Below are 20,140 nucleotides of genomic sequence, written 5' to 3'. Positions count from 1 at the left end.
GTATGAGGTGAATGACTTATTTCCAATCGTAGAAAGTAAATTAGAGAGCTAAGATCCTTCATCTTGAATTCTTGACTCAACAGATTCTTGAGTTGAGAAATTCCATCATGATCATCACCTTCAGTAGATTCTTGACATCCATTTGATGAATTTCCCACTATTTCACTATTGAGATATTTAAAACTAAGTGGACTATAGTCATATTTACAATTGGTGCAAATCAATCCCATACTCCTGTTTGTATCCTTGTGTAACCATATGATCCTTGTATCTATTAAAGCTACTATCTGACTTTAGCTTGATGGAATAAAGCCATATACTACCAATGATCAAGGCATTTGGGGGCATATAAATGAGATTCCAAGTATCATTCTTGTGAGGGATTGAATTTCAACATCCATAGCTTTTATCCAATGTGAGACTGCTATAGCCTATTGATGAGTCTTTGGAATATTTGTAGAGAATAAGACAATAGAAAAGGAGATATGGTTGGTGGGAAAACCAAAGTAGTTAGGAGGTCTAGAGATACGGGAGGAATGATGTAGAGGGGGAGAGGATGAAATGTGTAGAGGGAGACTTTGGATTAGTATTTACAATGTCAAGAGGAGTGAAACCATGAGCTAGTGGAGAAGGGGTAGAGGTGTTGATGTTGGAGCAGCCAATGCTTCCTTACATATTGGTGAAAAACTCCAAGAGGGTATAGGTGGAGTTTGCAGTACTTGTAGAGTCAAATGAATGCAAAATAGAGGCAGAAGGAGCAAGAAGTTTAAGAATGTGAGCAAAGAAAGGAACATTCTCAAGAAAGACAACAATTTTAGAAATCCTAATTTGCTAAGCTCAAGAGTCATAACAGATAAATCCCTTATCATCCAAGTTATATCCCATGGAAGCATACAAAGCCAATAAAGGAGTAAGGTTTGTGTGTTCATGTGGAGGAAGATGAACGAAGCAAGCACAAATAAAAGAGAAATTCGGAGGATAGTGAAATAAGAATTGAAAAGGAAAGGTATCATGGAGAACAAAAAGAAGGAAGCAAATTAATGAGATATATAACAATGTTGGTCGCATTCATCCAAAAGGATGTAGGTGCATGGGAGTATTGCAACAACGTCCTCACAACACTTAAAATGTACCCATTCTTCTACTCTACCACCCTATTTTGTTGTGGGATTCCAGGCCATGATCTTTGTAATTCATTTACCTATTCTTTCAAGTAGTTTTGAAAGTCTCCATTGAGGTGTTCCCCCTAAGTCTAAGTGAAACACACCAATAGTAGCATCAAACCGATTTTTAATAAGGGCCAAAATGGTTTAAAGGTGGAGAAAAGTTTTAAGCTTTGTCTTAAAAAGTATATCTAGGTGTAGCGTGTACAGTAACCAATAACAAATATCAGTATCCCAACCTTGGTGGTACAAGAGATGATCAAACATCACTATAAATTAAGTTAGAAGGAATAAAAGAATGTGCATAGTAGATGGAAAAGGTAAAACATGCCCTTTACTCAAACCACATGATATACAAGATTTATTCATACGAGCAAAAGAGGTAGTTGTAGAAGACAAACAACAAGAACAAAATAAAAATTTAAGTTCTTAACATAAGGGTGGCCAAGGCGTTTGTGTCTTTACCACTCATTATTTCTGTAGACAAGTTCAGTACTAGGAATAGTAGAAAGAAGACATGAAGTGCATGAATTATGTGATTTCTTGAGCTCCAAATCGAATAACCATCCTAGTCTACACCTCTTCCCCCTCATCATCCTAGTTCATTAGTCCTAAATCAAATATCCATAAGGACAAAAAGAAATTATGTTACCATCTCTACCAATTGACCAACAGAACTTAAATTAATAGCACTTTTGGAACAAGATGTGTCTTATGGAGATGAAACTATGAAGGGGAAGAGGTATACAATGTGAAGTCATTATAACCAAGAATTTCAGTACTAGGAATAGTAGAAAGAAGGCATGAAGTGCATGAATTATGTGTTTTCTTGAACTCCAAATCGAATAACCATCCTAGTCTACACCTCATCCCCCTTATCATCCTAGTTCATTAGTCCTAAATCAAATATCCATAAGGACAAAAAGAAATTATGTTACCATCTCTACCAATTGACCAACAAAACTTAAATTAGTAGCATTTTTGGAACAAGATGTGTCTTATGGAGATGAAACTATGAAGGGGAAGAGGTATACAATGTGAAGTCATTATAACCAAGAATTTCATGCAATTACCATAGGTCATAATTAAGATATTGACGAAAGTATGCCCTTGTTATATAATTGGTGAAGGGAAGAGATATCCATCATATGGATGGCCGAACCCTACAAAAAGGTTTGGCGAAATTTCAAAGATTTCTTTACTCCCATCCGGGAATCGTATTCCCAATTTAGAAAACTGAATTTTCAAGGTTCGTTCTTCTAACCAAAGTAGACCAAATATGAAACCAAGATTAGGGAGAGGTATGTCTGAAATGGAATCCATGCAAAAAGCTCCTCCCAACGTAGGTATTCACGCCCAAAGAGTGTACCAAATCCTCCCTCCACTAAAGATGACACAGCTTAGGATGAGGCAGGATCAGTAGGTATTTCTTCACCAAGAACCTTTTATTCTTTAGCGAGAATCGCAATGGGTAGTGAACACAACTTCATAATTGTTTCTTCTAGCAAGAAACAATACCAAGATCAAATCTTGATCAGTTCCAAAAAATGGAGAAAGAATAAGGTAGGGTGGGAAGAGTAGAGAAAGAAATTTGGAGGCAGAAACAGTCAAATTGTATTCTGATTTTCAGGTCCGCCCTACTCTTTATGTATAATCCTTAAAGAGATGATCTCCTAATCTGATTATGAGTTTCTTGATGCAAATCTTTCTTTGGATCTGAACTCTTTAAGTGATAAGGATAATCCCTTATCTTATCTGCAGATCAAGATCAGTTACTCTTAATCAAATTAGAAGTTCCTTGATCCAAATCTCTATTTAGATATGGACTTTTTAAGTGGATAAGAGTTATCCTCTTATCCTTATCTACTGATCCATACCTAAATTCACCCCTATTTAATTAATCCAATTAACCCAGTTTGAAATGGGCTTTAGGCCCATTCAGCATTCAAGCTCACTTCCTTTTAATGTTGGATAGCTTGGCTCTCTTTGTATAGCATGGGACCCTATCATTGATCGACACAACAACCACATGGATTCAACCCAGCCTTACTTACAAGGCCTATCCAAATTCACTGTAGGACACAGTGAACTCTGAGTCCATCACCATGGACTCTTAATGGGCCCAACATTTACACTAAATGGTCATTGGGTCCAGCCATCTTATGAAGGCCCAAGGACTGTGGGGAGATGCAAGATTATCCCATCAGGTATAACCCTCAATGGTCTTACACTTAACCTCTCAGCCCTTAATGGCCAAACATTGCCTGACAAGAGAGGACATGTCCCTCAGCTGCAAGGTACAATGTTGCACTCTCTACTCACATGGATCTTGGAAATTAAAACCTTTTGCAAACAATTTGACAACATAATATATAAGTATATCTCTATATAAATATATTTTGCAAAACCAAATTTCAAATACATTTGAAATCCACTGCCGAAAGTTTAGGTTTCCATATCAGAGAGAGTGCAATTCCCCGATCATTCACTTTGTCCGACAAAGGGCCTGATTCTGTCAGTATGATCACCCACTCAAGTGAATTCTCGGAATCCCAACATACCCAGGTATTGGCCCTCACTAAGGATCTTAATGATTGGCATATCAAAGACAACTCAATATGATATCTAGTGCAGTACCATAATCGAGTCTAGGGGTCAGGTGTAGCATTCCAGTTTTACCCATCTATCTTCAAGGTCCATGGCAACACTAGAGTTTGGTCCAGTTTAGGGTTTCAAGAAAACCCACACTACATGTACCTCAGGTCTCACCTTGGCAGCTGAGACAAGCCACCCCAACCATCTTGGCGGCACTTCAGTGTTAGCCTTGGCAAGATAAGTCTCCCTAAATCTATCCAATGGCTGTGAAGATTGTAAACTAACACGAGTCTCATATGTGTCTAGTTTAAGGGTATTTATAGAAACACACCACAATAACATGAATCAAATATATATACTTTATTCATTTACAATAAGTCATAATGTACATCAAGCTTATTGGAGCTAAGGGCATACACCATCTAACAGCTCCCACTTGCACTTAAGGCCAATCGGGTACAAGCCGGAGTCCTAGACTTTCCACGTGTTTCTCAAACACTTTCTGTGTTAGTGGCTTAGTCAATGGGTCTGTCACATTCTCCGTTGATGCTACCTTTTAACATCAATCTTCGGTAGATCCGGTGTTGTCACACAATAGTGGAATGGGTGATGTGCTAAATTCCAAATTATAGAATGAACACCTCCATTCATTAGGCAGCCTCACTTACGACAATGTGCTCGGTATCAGTATACCCAACGATTTGTAGTGAACTAGACTTTTTACCATCTGGGTCTGACTGGTAGTCGGTATCAGTATACCCAACGATTTGTAGTGAACTACCATCGAATACCAAACAAAACTTCTTTTGTCATTCTAAGGTATTTCAGTATGCTTTTCACAGTTGTCTAGTGCTCTTGACCTGGGTTAGACTGGTATCTACTTACCACACTCATGACCAGAGCAATGTCTGGCCAAGTACATAGCACGACATACATGATGTTCCCTATGGCTGAGGCATAGGGAACCTCTCTCATGCCCTCAATCTCCTTGGGACTCTCGGGAGACATACCCTAGGAGATAGTGACTCCGTGCCTAAAAGGAACATTTTCCTTCTTAGAGTTCTCCATACTGTATCTTTTGACAATCTTGCTAATGTAAGTAGATTGAGATAATCCTATTATCCTCTTCGATCTATTTCTATAGAGTCGAAGTCCCAAGATATAAGAGGCTTCTCCAAGATCTTTTATAGAGAATTGTTGTGAAAGCCATACTTTCACTGTAGTCAATATTCCTACATCATTCACAATGAGTAGAATGTCGTCTACATACAGAACCAAGAATGTAACATTATCCCCACTAGTCTTCCTATAAACACAGGGTTCATTCGGATTTAGCTCAAAGTCAAATTGTTTGACGGTAGAGTCAAACAAGATGTTCTAGCTCCTAGAAATTTGCTTAAGTCCATATATGGATCGATTAAGTTTACATACCATGCATTCCTGACCTACAACTATAAAACCTTACAGTTGCTGCATATAGATATCTTCGGTAAGATCTCCATTTAGGAACGTAGTTTTTCCATCCATTTGCCAAATCTCGTAGTCATGGTATGTTGCTACAACTAACAGGATCCTAATGGATTTAAACATGGCCATGGGTGAAAAGGTTTCCTCATAGTCGATTCCCTCTTTTCGAGTGTTCCCTTTCGCCACAAGACAAGCCCTGTAGGTCTCATCCTTCCCATAGGGGCCCTTCTTCCTCTTATAGATCCATTTGCAACCAATTTCTTTTACCCTAAGGGGTGGATTTACTAGAGTCCAAACTCAATTGGTCTCCATTGAGTCTACCTCAGCTCTCATGGCATCTACCCACTTCAAGGAATCTATGTCCAACATAACTTCCGTATAAGTCATGGGATCCTTCTCTCTGTTCATGGCTTCCATCAAGTAACTTTCTTGATCATAGCCGTAATGAACTAGATGCCAAGAAACCCGGGTAGATCTTCTAGGTTGGTTAATTTCTGGAGCTTATCAGACATCTCTCACTACTCCTAGGCTCTCCTCATCAAGAACAACTTCCTGATGATGATTATCCAGGAAGTAATCTTCCACCAAGAAATGGACATTTCTACTGCAAAACACATTTTGCTCCTTAAGGTCATAGAATAAATATCCTATAGAGCCTTTGGGGTAACCTACAAATAGGCAACGACTGGTCTTTGATTCCAATTTGTCAGCACTTGTACTTTTAGCACGTGTCGGACAACCCCAAACCTTTAAGTGCCTGGTTGGAACCCAGTTCAACACGTATATCACAATCTCCAATGCGTACCCCCAAAAAATGTTAACAATTCTGAGTGGACGAGAAGTGATCGAATCATATCTAATAAGGTTTGGTTTTTCCTCTCCAATACACCATTTAATTGTGGTGTAGTAGGAGGAGCCAGTTGTGAAACAATCCCATTGTCCTTTAAGTAGTATTTGAATTCGTCGAAGAGATATTCGTCTCCTCGATCTGATCAAAGGGCTTTAATATTTCTCCCCAATTGTTTTTCGAACTCTTGTCTGAATTCTTTGAACTTTGCAAATGATTCAGATTTGTATCTCATTAGGTACACGTAACCATACCATGAATAATCATCGGTAAAAGTTATAAAATAAACATGTTGCTTACGTGTCCTAACATTCAGGGGACCACATACATCAGAATGTATAAGATCAAGTGTGCTTGTAGATATTTCGGGCTTTCTTGTAAATGACCGTTGAGTCATCTTACCCTAAAGGCAAGGTTCACAAGTTGGAAGATCTTCTACAGTTAGAAAATCCAAAGGACCATCCTTTACCAATCTTGTAATGCGTTCTATACTAATGTGGCCAATTCAATAATGCCACAGGCACGTGGGATATTATCCGACGTATTTTCGGTTAAATTTGTTTTTAGATAAGGATGGAGTACATCGAGACCATTCTCAAGTTCTCCATATGCGAGGAATTTGTTATTCCTTTTGATAGTAATCACATTACTAAAAAGAACAGAATAACCATGCACACAGAGTTTTGAAATAGAAATCAAATTTCTTCTCAAATTAGGTACATAAATACAATCTTTTAATGTAATAATTCCTTCTCCGAAATACAATTCTACAGTTCCTATATCTATAGTTGCAACACTTGTAGAATTCCCCAAGGGATGAGAGATCCATCATATGGATGGCCGAACCCCACAGGAAGGTTGGACAAAATTTCAAAAATTTCTCTCTCTCCCACGTGGGAATCACATTCCCTATTTTAGAAAACTGCATTTTCAAAGATCAATCTTGAACATAAACCCGACCAGATCTGAAACCAAAAGGGAGTGGAGGGTTATACTTGATACAAAGTAACAATAACCTCCAATGAAGGTGTTCATGCCAAAAAAAATATCCAAAGACTATTTCCACCGAATATGACACGGTGAAGGATGAAGTAGAATCAATAGGATGGCACTTCAGCAAGAACCTGATTCTTCAGCAAGAATCTGATGGAGGGCTAGTGAGCACGACTTCTGATTACCTTTTCTGCCAAAAGGTAATATCAAGAACACTTCTTGATCGCTCCCACATATGGAGATCGAACTGGTATGGCAGCAAGAGCAGGAAAGAGCAGAACACAAGAGCAGTCGAACTGCAAGTTCTTCTCTCTTTTTAATCTCTGAACTGAGAATTGTGTTTTGGAGGTTCTCCCTGCAACTCTATTTATAGCCTTTAAAGAGAGCATCTCCTAATCCCATTAGGAGTTTCCTAATCCAAATCTTGTATTTGGATCTGGACTCTCCTTAAGAGATAAGGATAATCCCTTATCTTATCTGCAGATAAAGATCATCCCTCCTACTAATTAGGAGTTTCTTGATCCAAATCTTTATTTGGATCTGGACTCTCTGAGTGGATATGGACAATCCCTTATCCTATCTGCTGATCTAAATTCCAGAACTACCCCCTTTTTAATTAATCTCATTAAGCCAGTTCAAATTGGGCTTTAGGCCCATTAAGTCCATCTGCTCACTTACCCTCCAAACTGCTGCTCAGTTGGATATCCTTATATGGCGTGGGACCCAAATATTTAATCTACACATCATCCACATGGGTTCAGCCCAACCTCTGTTACAAGGCCTGGCCAAATTCACTATAGGAGACAGTGAACCCCTGAGTCCATCACCATGGGCTCTTAATGGGCCCAACATTTACACTAAATGGTCCCTAGGTCAAGCCACCTTATAAAAACCCAAGGATTGTGGGCAGATGCAAGATTAACCCATCAGGTATTACCCTCAATAGTCTTACACTTAACCTCTCAGCCCATAATGATCAAACACTGCCCGACAAGAGATGACCTCTCCCTCTGCTACAAGGTACAGTGTTCTACTCTCTACTCACATGGATCCCGGGAATTCACTTTGTCCAACAAAGGGACTGATCCTGTCACTATTATCACCCACTCAGATGAATTCTCGAACTATCCCAACATACCTAGGTTTTGACCCCCCTCTAAGGATCTCACTGATAGACATATCAAAGACAGCATAATCCAACACCTACTACAGTATCATAATCGAGTCTAGAGGTCAGGTGTAACATTCCAGTTTTGCCCATCTATCTCCATGGTTGAGGGTAATAGTGGAATTCTGGTCCGATTCAGGGTTTCAAGAAAACCCACACTGCATGTACCTCAGGTCTCACCCTGGCAATTGAGACAAACCACCCCAACCAACATGGCGGCATATCAGTGTCAGCCTTGACAGGATAAATCTCCCCAGATCTACCCAACGACGAAGATACTAAAGTAACACGAGTCTCATATGTGTCTAGTTTAAGGGTATTACATAGAAACACACCATAATAACATGAATCAAATTTGTACTTTATTCATTTACATTAAATGTCATAATGTACATCATTCTGATTGGAGCTAAGGGCACACACTGTCTAACAAGAAGTAGAACATTTCATGGCCCACAATGGAGTGTAGTTGGAGTTCTATGATTGGTAGAGGGAACTCATCCTTTGGGCAGGCCTTATTAAGGTCATGAAAATCCACCCATTTGTTCTTGGACTTCGGATCCTTACTCTCAGGCCAAAATGATTATAGCTCTATGGCTTATTCCTCTTGAAAATCCAATGCTGGTAGTAATTTGGTTGCTAACATCTGGATGGAGCAAAATTAATTCCCTGTAGTGTAGAATAAGGGAGAAAGAAAGGAATAGAGAAGGAAAGAAGGAAGGAAGGAAGGAAGGAGAGAGAGAGATGATTTCAATGGCTCTGGTTCATGTTTGTAAGGTTGGAGAAGATAAACAATATGTTAGGGGTATTTTGGGATAAAGCTGGAGACTTATGGACCATGTCCTTTCTTTCTTTTCTTTCTTTTTTTTGGTAAAAATTGGCCATGTTATTTCACTATTTTTAGTTATGTGGCCCTTTTCAAACAAAATTACAAATGGCCCTTAATGGGTTAGAGAATTAAATAAGACAGGGGTATTTTAGTAAATAAACTTATAGGGGTGTCTTAATTAATACAATAAATCATATGTGGTGTTCTTTATTTTAACTAGAAGCATAAACACAATCATTAGAGGGTAGTCCCTTGGTGAGTAATCAAACTTAAATGTGGAAGATTTGTATCTAACTACAATTAATGGGCCTGAATTAAGAGGATACAAAGTTCTTCCAATGTCCTACTTCTCCTAAATCATAGATTTACCCTTAACATGGACTTAATTTACTTTAAAATGTGAATTTTAGAACCATATAGTTTGTATTGGCCAACACCAACAGGTTAAGAGTATTTAAACCCAATTTATATCTACATATTAAAATGGAATGTGCTAAGTTGGCATTTTCCTTCTTTCTAGTTGTTCTTCAAAGGCACTTATCTTTTTTCTTTTTTTTTTATTTTTTTTCTAATTTTAAAATTAAACAAAAGAGCTAAAGTGGTCAATCACCTTTAAGACTTATTTCTCATTAACTTTCTCTCCCCTTCATTACTCCATTAAATTCATTAATTTTATCTATATCTATATCCATTTTATTTTAACTATAATTTTAGATAATTAGATATATTTACATTAAATTATAATTATTAATAAAAATGAATTATATTGAAATGGAGATATTCAATGATTAATTATATTACTAGGTTAAACAATCTAGTTCTATTTAAAAGATAGTTAATTTTTAAGTTAATTAATCATGTTATTTGCTTCTTAGAATAAATATAATTTACTTCACTCAACAAATAAAATTACTGTTTTAAAAACTAGCTTAGAGGTTGGGTAGCCTTTGCCTCTAGGTAACAGGTCAATGATTCAATTGTGCGAATTGATGAATCAAACTATGACACATTATCCATATGTACTAAAATAACATAATTACATCTTGTCTGTGTGTGTATATAATATTTCTAATTTATACTTTTTGTTCAACTTTTAATTTTTTATGAATAAGATTGAAATTTGAAATTTGAGGAAAAACATTATGTTTTTGTATAATAGGGTTGTGAATATTGCCAACAGTTACCAAAAATAGAAAAAAGTGATCACCCAATCGAACAATTGGGCACAAAGTTAAGTCCTTCAAAAGTTGTCAATACATTGTATAATATAATAAAAATAAGTTAATTAATAAAAAGTAATAAGATAAATTAAAAACTAATATCTATTTTAAATTTATTTAAAACTAATACAAAAATAACCAAATTATCTAACAATTATTAGTTTATAAGCAATTTCTACTAATTTTAAATATAGTTTAATTAATTTTAAATCTAGTTTAGTTAATTTAAAATCCATTTAAAAATAGGAAAAATTATAAAAACCTCCTTGGGTTTTCTAGGAATCCTATTAACCTCCCTTATGTATAGACCTTAACAAAAACCTCCCCTATTGTTTTGGAAAAAGGTGCAAATACCTTACTTCCATCAGCATTGCAAATGGAAAACACTGATATAATGCATTGATTTTTTTTTTAAAATATCAAATTTACCCTTCACAAACATCATTCAAATGTAAATTTATTAAAATACCTTGAAAAACAAAATGATTTGCTTCCTTTTACTTCACTTCAGCCTTTTACCTTACATCATCCTAGAACAAGAGAGAGAATTACTTTTGAAAGTTATTAGATAAAATAAATTAATGAAGGGTGAAGTTGAAATTTTAAATTGTGTATGATAATGCCTTAACAATAATAAGAATATTTTGATAACTTCAATGTTTTTATTATTGAAAAGCTAGTGGAGTATGAGCAACTTGGCAAGGCAGTGAGCAACCCAATTAAAAGTACATGGAGCAAAGGTAACTAAGTAAAGTGGAAGGTTATGCAAATATCTCCTGCAATTGAGCATGAGTGTATGAACACTCCAAGGAGGTGAAGAGGAATCCTCCAAGAAGGGATTAGTCAAAGAATGTGCATCACCTTCGATAACAGCACATTGGATACCTAAGTTGGAAGCAAATTTAATACATTCAAGAAGGGCTATTGCTTCAGTCACCTTCAAGAAGAGCAATTATCATCTCACAATACAATGCCAGCTCTGGAAGTTATTTTTTATACTTTCAGTTGGTGGAGATGACTGTTCGGGTGATGGTTGAACTGGCGAAGGACATCGTAGTGGATGGATTGTAGTGCATGACTAATAATACCCAGGATAAGTCATTAAATTGGCTTTGTTTATGATTTGTTCCGGGCTCAAACAAGTATATGTTGAGAGAAGGCTCCATTGCGGGCTAGCCAAATATTCCAAAGAATTACATCCATAGAGATCCAATTAGCAATCTAATTGACAAGGCTACGTTGTAGCAGAGGACCCGTCTAAATCTAAGGGTTCGTTTGGTTCGTGATTGGAATCGGAATTAGAACCGGAATGGGAATCCTTTGGAATCAGAATCGGAATGGTCTATTCCTCCTACCTGTTTGGTTCAAACAGGAATTGGAATCAGATTTTGATTGATGCTGTTTGGTTCATCAAGAGAATGGAATCGGAATCAGCCATGATTTCCAATTTTGCCTCTAATGAAAATAAAAAAACAGAAAATGCATAAAAATACTAAAAAAACAAAAATTGCAGAAATTATGATACAATAATTTTGCAAAAAAATCAGAAATTCTAATGGTCTCAGTTTGAATTTTGAATGAACCGAGCAAAAAATTAGGATACAATCAAAACAAAAGAAGTAGCTAAATGGTAATAGATGGAGAAATAAATGAGGAAATTGATGGAGGGTGATTTGACATGACCTCCTAACCAGGTGACACGTGGACATGACTCAACGTAAGTGGCAGCTTGGCCAAGACTCGGTGTGATGAGCTCGCTGAAACCCCAGCAGAATAGCTCACCATAAGACAGCTCACTATAGCTCAAGGCAGCTCGCTACAAAGGAATTCGCTACAAGGGAGCGCGCTACAAGGGAGCTCGCTACTGAGTAACTCAGAGTCTTCAGGAAACTTCCTACCCGACAAGACTGTACTTGTCAAACTACTCCCACGTCTCTTGTCTGACGGCGCAACACCTGCCAGCCCAGAGGATTGCGCCCACGTCTCACGTCAGGTGGCATGGTACACGCCGACTCTGCATAACGTCTCTCAACCGACAGGACCGTACTCTGCGACGGATACCTACCCCAATCGAATCAGCCTGGCGAATAACGGCTGTAGCAGAGGATCAAAGGTGATTACACCCGATTTGACAGGACATCAGTATATAAAGGTCCCGATCCCCAAGGGACAAGGGACTTCTACGAAGTGATTTCGCGCTATCTACACTCTTAGCACTCTTACTATTCTCTACAGTTCTCTCTCAAAGTTCTAACTTAAGCATCAGAGTGTTCCCGCCGAGCGAACTCCCTGGGAATCCTTCACTGTCTTCTCCATCTCAGGTATCGTCCGTTGCCACTAGGAGCCAGGCCACCGCCAGATAGGAGTGACAAGATCGCGCTACTTCAGAAATTACCTCCACTAGCCTTGCTTTTCACATTTTTTGTAGAGGCCGGCCATGACTTTCTTCGTCAAGTCGAACAGAGAGAAGCATTTGAATAATCTGAAAAGTCCGATGACAACGAGAGGAGCTTAACTCGCTCCCTTGAGAGCTGCTGAGAAGAGTTATCGGAGGAGAGGGACGATTCCTTGTAGACCATCTTGTTACTCAGAATGTACTCTTGGAGCATGTCGGCGACCTCCTTGAAGCACCGGAAGTAGAGGAGGGATCGAACTTTATCGGAGGAGAGGGACGATTCCTCGTAGACCATCTTGTTACTCAGAATGTACTCTTGGAGCATGTCGGCGACCTCCTTGAAGCACCGGAGGTAGAGGAGGGATTGAACTTTGAGCTCCAGAGCCAACTCAAGTCGCGGAGAGAGGGCAAGAGCGGCATCGAGGAGGTTGAGGGCCGAGGCGATCTCTGACTGCTCCTGGGTTGCGATTAGACCTGTTCATGGGCCGGGTGGCCCGACCCCCGGACGGGCTTGAACAGGCTTTTTGGCCCGCGGGCTTAACCTCGGACCAAAAAGCCCGACCCGCATAAAATTCGAGCCGGGCTCGGGCTTTGCCAAAATAGCCCGGCCCGAGCCCGGCCCGGCCCGACCTATAGTTAAACCTAAGTAAATCCGCCCCGACCTATAGTTAAAACTAAGTAAAAACCCTATGTGATGTCTATTTGAATAATTTTTTTGATTTGAGAAGGTCATTGATTCACTTGTAGGCTCATTGTTCATTTAAATAGGGGAAAAACATCTAAATTAAAATAAAAAATGTCCATTTGAATAGGGAAAATTTTGAATTTCTTTTATTAGGTCGGGCTTCGGGCTCGGGCTCGGGCTTCGGGTTTTTTATCAGGGCCGGGCTCGGGCCCAAGTTATAGGCCCGCTGGTCGGGCCGGGCTCGGGCTTGGGCCTAACAGTTTTTTGTTAATAAAGAGTCAAAGCCTGGCCCGAACCCGGCCCGGCCCGGCCCATGAACAGGTCTAGTTGCGATGAGTAGTCGAACATCTTTTACATATTTGCCTACGATCTGAGAAGCAAATGCAAGTCAGTTAAGATGGAGTCAAGAAAACCCAGGGCAGTCCGAAAAACCCACCTTTCTATGCCAGGAGCGAAGGGCTGTCCAAAAAGTCATCTGTGCCAAGAGCCAAGGGCAGTCCGAAAAACCCACCTTCATGGATTACCTTTCTGTGCCAGGAGCCAACTGCAGATCCACAGAGATATCAAGATTACCTTCATGGATCACAGATCGACAGTAGGGCAGTCCGAAAAACCCAAAATGAAACATCAACAGTAGCAGAAAGCATAAAAAAACAGGGGAGGGAAGGCGATAAATCGAATCCCATAGTAGATCATCGATAAGAAAAAACGAACAACGAAGCAAAGAAAGTGAAACCCACCTTCCTGTTGCGAAAAGGAAACTATAGCGGAATGGGAATCACATTCCGGGATGGCCATTCCTCATACGGGGGAATGGCATTCCACCTACTCATTCCCATTCCGGACATCCAGAATCGGAATGATTCATTCTGATTCCGATTTCAGGGTCCTATTCCCTCAAACCAAACAGACCCTAAGGTCTGAACCAAACCACATCAGTCGTATTAGGGCTGTTCACGGGTCGGATTGGGTCGGTTTACTGTGGTTTTTCCAACCGACCCGACCTGGTCGGGTTACCTGACATAGAAACCGAAACCGACCCAGTGTTAAGCAAAACCGACCTAGTCGGTTTGAGTCGGGTTGGGTTGGTTTGGGTCGGTTTCGGTTCTAAGTTCATCCCTATGATAAAATCTTGCTAATTTTAAAAATAGTCATAAATTGAACATCATTTCAGCCTTCTCCTATGATAAAATTTAAATGAAAAGTTAATCACAAAAGTTGTTCATTAATCACTATTCACTAATCCAAAGTTTCTTGCAACCATTCAAAAACTAGGTGGCCTAATGGGCTTTGGAACTTCATGTTTGAACTAGGAACTAAGTCGGTTCGGTTCGGGTTAGTTTCGGTTTTCTTGTGTGAAAACTGAAACTGACCCGAATCATCGGTTTAGGAATTCGCACAACCCGAAACCGACCCGTACTGATGAAAACCCGGTCGACTCGGGTTGGGTCGGTCCGGGTTGGTCGGTTTGGTCGGGTTGGGCCTTCTTATGAACAACCCTAAGTCGTTCAAATGGCAGTGTAGGATGAGGTGTTCTGAAGTTTCCTCGGTCTGCACACAAAATGAACATACAATGTCTGAAATCATTTTGGCCTTAACCTGTACCATGTGGGAAGAGTATCATGTATCATTCTCCATATGAATATGACGAGTTTTGGTCTTATTTGGTTGAAGCTCCAGAATTTCTTCAAGTTACTTAGTCATACATAGCAAAAAATGGGTGAGAATGCGATTTAGCTATTTGGAACACCGTGTGGGTAGGAACATTATAAGTTCGATTTACAAAATAAAACTTCACATTTGAAAGGTTCATAACTAAATTTCTGGTCTTTTAACAAAAGCCAATGGCATGGCCAGGCTCGAACTATCTGTTGTGCATCAAAATGAAGGGATGAGAGATCCATCATATGGATGGCCGAACCCTACAGGAAGGTAGGGCGAAATTTAAAAAATTTCTCTCTCCCATGTGGGAATCACATTCCCTGTTTTAGAAAACTGCTTTTCAAGGATCAGTCTTGAACCAAGAACCGAACCAGATCTGAACAAAACAGTAGGAGAGGGATCTACCTGATACGAAGATGCAGTATCTTCCAACGAAGGTGTTCACGCCCAAAGAAAAAACTCCAAAAACTACTCCCATTGAAGATGACATAGTAAATGGTGGAGCAAAATCAGTAGTGTTCGTCCAACGAACCAAATTCTTCAACAAGAATTTGGTGGAGGCAGTGAGCACGACTTCAGATCAGCCTTTCTCTAAATACTGATATCAAGGCTCTTCTTGATCGCTCCTATAATGGAGATCGAACTGGTAGTATGGCGGAAACTAGAGGAAAACGTAGGGAGAAGATGGCGTAGTCACACTGTTACTGTCTTCTCTTTAGGTGATCTGAGATCTGATATCTGGATTCTGGGATGTTTTTGGGATGGACTGAATGGTTCGCCCTCTCCTCCTTTTATAGCCTTAAAGAGAGTTCATAATCTCATTAGGAGTTTCCTAATCCAAATTTGTATTTGGATAAGGAGTTCTCTTTAAGAGATAAGGATAAGTCATTATCTTATTTGCAGATTAGATCAACTCTCTCATAATCTCATTAGGAGGTTTCTAGATCCAAATTTAGATATGGACTCTCTGAGTGGATAGGGTAAGACCCCATCCTATCTGCTGATCCAATCCCAGATCCGCCCCTCTCTTTAATTAGTCCAACTAAACCAGTTCGAAATGGGCTTTAGGCCCAATAAGTCTAAATGCTCATTAACCTTCCAAGGCCTGGCCGAATTCACTAGAAAGATAGTAAACCCCCTGAAGCCCATCACATGGACTCCTAATGGGCCCAACACTTACACTAAGTGGTCCCTGGGCCAAGCCACCTTATAAAAACCTAGGGACTGTGGGCAGATGCAAGATTAGCCCATCAGGTATAACCCTCAATGGCCTTACACTTAACCTCTCAGCCCATAATGATCAAACACTACCCGACAAGAGAGGACCTCTCCCTCGGCTACAAGGAACAGTGTTGCACTCTCTACTCACATAGATCTTGGGAATTAAAACCTTTTGCAAACAATTTGAAACCATAATATATATATATATGTATATCCGTATATAAATATATTTTGCAAAACAAATTTCAACGATTGAAATTGGTTGTCGGTAGTCTTGGTTTCCATCAGAGAGAGTGCATCCCCGATCATTACCTTTGTCTGATAAAGGGGCTGATCCTGTCACTATGATTACCCACTCAGATGAATTCTCGGACTGTCCCAACATACCCAGGTTTTGACCCCCTCTAAGGATCTCACTGATTGGCATATCAAAGATAGCCCAATCCGACACCTAGTGTAGTATCATAATCGAGTCTAGGGGTCAGGTGTAACATTCCAGTTTTGCCCACTAATCACCAAGGTCCAGGGCAATACTGGAATTCTGGTCCGGTTCAGGGTTTCAAGTGAACCTACACTGCATGTACCTCGGGTCTCACTCTAGCGGCTGAGACAGGCCACCCCAACCAACTTGGCGGCATCAATGTTAGCCTTATCAGGATAGATCTCCCCAGATCGACCCACTGGCTGTGAAAATTCTAAATTAACACGAGCCTCATAAGTGTCCAATTTAAGGGTATTACATAGAAACACACCATAATAGCATGAATCAAATATGTACTTTATTCATTTACAATAAATGTCATAAGTACATCAATCTGATTGGAGCTAAGGGCATACACTATCTAACACAAAACATGTAAAGATATCTCCACAATTCCGGTTATGGATTTCTGTTATGGCCTACATAATAGAAAAAAGTTCAGTTTGATCAATAAAGGTAATAGTGGAAATTCGGCCTCCTATAATTTTTAAACGGGATACATTCCTTGATAGTATGATAAGCCAAAAGGAGTCAGATATTTTCCCTGCATCAGTAAAGATAATAAATCAATAGATTGGTTGATACGAATCACAAACTTTTGAGTAGTGGGATGCACATCAAAACCATGAGAATCATTCCGAGGCATGGAGATATGGACTATTTAATTTATTATATTAATGAGAGTTTGGGGAAGTATTTGTCTATTTCTGAAACATTTCTCAATTCGGGCATACCAAATATAATAACAAGCAATAGCAATTGAGATGTAACTGACAATGTGATATTGCTTCATGACATAGAACACCAAGTTTATCTTGAGGGTTAAGACAAATCATGTCTTAGATGGGTTCCATGTAAAAGTTGATAAATTTGTCCTGCATCAATTGAGATGTAACTGACAATGTGATAGATGACACTGATGCAGCAATAGTTCCATCAAAAATAATGTTTAAAATGGCCATCCTTTAAGTTATTTAATAAACCAATCGAGGGTTGGCTCATTCGTGTATTAACTGGTTTATTCTAATGTTGATGTGGAATTAGATTTCGCAACCAGCACCTTGGGAAAAAAGGGTCAAGTAAAAAGTTATTAATGATGCATGACACCGAATACCAAAAAACGAATCATGTAATGCATCAATTCCCCATCCTTTAAGTCATTACCACACATAAGGAACCATTTGACTTGAAAGGTAGCCTCTAAATGGCCCCATAAATACTTTACATGCAGAACTTTACCCCACAAGGATGTAGGTGAAGTAAGAAATCTCCCTCCCAGACCAATTATAATGGATTGGTTCTTTAGATAAGTGCACGGAAACTTAAGGTCTACGAAATCAATATATACAAAATGTGGAGATGTGTGATGCATTCAGCATTGAGAAAATGGTAATCCCATGTGCCGATTATAAAGTGAGCGTGCAAGGATAATCCATTGTTTTGCGCGTAACTCCCCTCGTTTTAATGTGAGAGCAGATTCAGCTCTTTGGAAGAAGGTACCATTTTTATTTAATACACGTGTTTCTTTTACTTTTTCTTTCTCCTCTCTTTCTCCTTTTTCCCCTGGATCTATGAATACTTTATAAGAACTGCACCTCACAAGAAATATTGACAATGCACGGTCGGATGTGCCTGTGTGATCGTTTTGAGGTGCCCTGTGTGAGGGGCAGATCCCACCACCTCCACGTTTACGATTCCAGCCGTTCCTAGCAGGATATGTTTCGGTAGGTCCCACGTCTAAGCAGCTAAAGCTGAACTTAGAATAATATAGATGTACCTTATCATTTATTCTGAAGAAGATGCAGCTTGCAGTGGATCTTCGATGAATTTAGTCCTTTTACGATGGTGGGCCCCATATCCAGTCCACCTCTTGAATTTTGAATATGAGAAAATTCGGTGAGAATTGAGAAGCGTAAGCACTCATGCAATAAAAACCATGCCACGAGCCAAAACAGGATAAATCCTGACCATCCTTTCCAGGCCTCTCACACTCTCACATTCACAAGAGACCTCTCACCTTCTCCCTCCTTCACCCTCATAACCTTCAACAAGGATTACCCAACTTCAAATTTCTGAGCTTCTTCAATGGTAGTTCCTTCAGAAGGTTGAGAATGGCTGGTGATCAGTCACACTGAAGTTGTTAGCCCCTTCTCCTCTATTGTTCCCTCCTTGTCCTTCACTTCACCATTTCTGTTCAAGGCCTCAATATTGAAACCCAGGCCACGAATAGGGCTATCACTGTCGTTAGTTGTTCGATCTTTCAACCATTTTGAACTAACTCATGTATGCATTTCTCTTTGTTCTCTTTAATTTTGTCTTTGTACATTTCTACAGTCCAAAGAATGCAGTGGAAAGTCTGAATCAGAGTTCTCTTCTTCCTTATCTTTCGGGAATTTTCTGCTTGAGTTTTTATACTAGAATTTTAGTGGGCTCTTCTGGTTATTTTTTATTGATTAGTCTTGGTGTTTAATGATTTATGCTTGAACTCAAATGGGTTGTTTTGGTTGTGAAGCCAGCTCATGAAGGGTCCGGAAGTAGTTGGCATTGTGTGATACATGTCTCAGTTAATGTGTCTTTAATCTAAATGTTTTTGTTCCATTAAACAGAAATTATCCATTATTTTATTATTTTTCTCAAAATAATTAAAAATAAAAACAATGAAAAAAGAAAACCTATACGTGTTGGGAATTGGAATTCATTTAGGTTTTTTTTTATTGTTTTTTATTTTTAATTATTTTGATAAAGATAACAAAATAATGAACAATTTCTATCTAACGGAACAAAAATAGTTGAATGAAAAACACATTAACTAAGACATATGTCACACAGTTATTACATGCTCACTCATTATGCTTATCTAATGTGCCTATTATATCTCATGAACCTTCTTGAATGCTTTGATTGTGAGTTGCATTCTGTTTTTCGGCAGTTTGTGCGGACAGGCATAAGTGGGACATGTGGCAAGATTAGGGAGGAGAAACTTGTTAGGCTTAGCTGTCTGAGACGTAGGACTTTCAAGTGGAATCCAATTTGCTCTGTGGATAAAGTTGGAAACCAACATGCTTTTTTATCTCAGTAGTGGGAGAGGGATAAAGAATTGCTGAATTTATGGAAGAACGACCATTATGGGCTTTCGAAAAAGAAAACGACCCTTAATTATTAATTATAAAGTCTTCATTTTTCTGTACAAAGTTACAAACTATAAATTCTCAAGTTAGTGAAGTTGGAGGTTTCCTCGAAGTGATGTCAACGGGTCGGGTTTAATATGGTCTTGATCAAGATCAAACCCGACCCAAAAGAAACCAATGGGATCCAATCAAATTAAACATGAATACCGAACCTGACGTGTGTGATGTATAGTGCGTACTCAAAAAAAAATAGATGTCATTTTAATTATTATCAGTGAATGACCCC

The sequence above is a fragment of the Nelumbo nucifera genome, chromosome 6 (genome assembly GCF_055504915.1).
Source record: "Nelumbo nucifera cultivar China Antique chromosome 6, China Antique-T2T, whole genome shotgun sequence".
Lineage (NCBI taxonomy): Eukaryota > Viridiplantae > Streptophyta > Magnoliopsida > Proteales > Nelumbonaceae > Nelumbo > Nelumbo nucifera.
This window is presented reverse-complemented; position numbering follows the sequence as displayed.